The sequence below is a fragment of the Tasmannia lanceolata genome, unplaced genomic scaffold (assembly GCF_043159265.1).
Source record: "Tasmannia lanceolata isolate RefF3 unplaced genomic scaffold, GAP_Taslan_0.1 ptg000018l, whole genome shotgun sequence".
NCBI lineage: Eukaryota > Viridiplantae > Streptophyta > Magnoliopsida > Canellales > Winteraceae > Tasmannia > Tasmannia lanceolata.
In genome coordinates this window covers 50,323,959-50,325,397 of record NW_027518695.1, presented here as the reverse complement: position 1 = coordinate 50,325,397, position 1,439 = coordinate 50,323,959, and the positions used below count along the sequence as shown (strand labels likewise).

The window sequence follows — 1,439 nt, the reverse complement described above, 5'->3', positions numbered from 1 at the left end:
TAAAAAGTGAAGTGAGGGAGCTAAAAAGTGAAGTGGGGGAGCTAAAAAGTGAGTTCAGTCAGTTGAAAGGGACAGATTCATTGAAGAAGAAAGATGTACAGTTATCGGGTGAGGAGGAGAAGGTAGTGAAGGATAAAAAGAAATATAATCGAAGAAAGAAGAAGCAAACAAATGATGATGAAGAAATGGATAAAACAGGACATATTGAAAAGAAAGATGGGGACGTTGGGATAGGGAGTGATAAGGGACGTTCGGAGGGTGGATTAGTAGAAGATCCGAAGACGATGGATATTGGGTATGATGTTGGGAAAGATGTGGTTGTTGATCGAAAAGACGAGATCTATATTAATAGTCAAATTACAGAGGATGACCGAGAGGCTGCAGCTAATATAGTTGCTATCTTGCTTGACACTCCCGAAATGAAGAGTAAACAATGGAGCATTGAAAATAATGTAAAGCAACGTCGAAGGCGAACAAGACCTAGTAGAGCAATGAGATCGCCATATTACATAGGCCAGCGGAAATTCAAGGATGCTCTTGCCAAAGTCACCGGGCCTGCAGCGACCAAGGTGGATGCATTGGCAGCGCTACAACCTTGGTAAATTCCTTATAACTTAGATTGTGTTGGAAAGCCCGTTTCATTTTTTGGAACTCTATCTTCTCCGATCAAATTCATAGATAGGTTGTTTCAGTAGAATGATCTGAGCTAAGGTCCATAGAGGGAGATGACTTTTTACTGGATTTGCAGTGACAAAGTCATTCAAAGTGATGGGTACTACATGTGTAAAGAAGACTTGCTTCTACTAAGCGATCGTAGAGGGTGGTTATCATCTCCGGTAAGATTTTATGTTATTTCTTAGATATGGTTCATTGAGTAACGTAAAGAGTGAGCGCACATTTCTTATTAAGTTCCTTCTCGTTGACCAATGGTCTGTTTTGTAGATCGTTAATGTATATACAGACTACTTGAACTCGCGGGACGAATGTTTGCGAAAAGAACAAAAGGGAGCATGCATTTCCCTGACTACCCATCTAGCTGTGAGATTCAAGTGACTTACATTACAAGTAATGATTTCTATATTTGGAGCTGCCGGCAATTATAACATTTCTTTTCGTGGTTGCAGCAACTTATAATAACCGATAGATGTGAAAATCCCGAAGTATGTTCCCGATTCGTACAGCGTCTAGAGCATATCTCAGTTAAAGAGCTAAGAAAAGTACTCATTCCAGTCAACATAGATTTGGTTCACTGGGTTCTTCTACTCTTGGATATGGGTCAGTGTACCTTCGCTCTTTACAACTCACTAGTCGCTCGCACGGATCCTACAAGGGTGCAACCCCTTGTGAGTACTACCCTAAGTCCAATTTCGTAAGCCAAATATAAATTTCTGCTGACTACCTGCATAACGTACTGAATTATTGATTTGTAGGTTGATTAC

The 1,439-nt window shown here is 40.4% G+C and overlaps 1 long non-coding RNA gene across 1 annotated transcript; it reads left to right on the top strand.

The window, feature by feature from the left end:
* Nucleotides 1–313: 313 nt before the first annotated feature.
* On the top strand, nt 314–1,228 carry LOC143849568 (uncharacterized). The gene is made up of 3 exons (XR_013235719.1): nt 314–836; nt 943–1,038; nt 1,125–1,228. It is a non-coding gene; the product is annotated as an uncharacterized LOC143849568 (long non-coding RNA).
* Nucleotides 1,229–1,439: the final 211 nt, after the last annotated feature.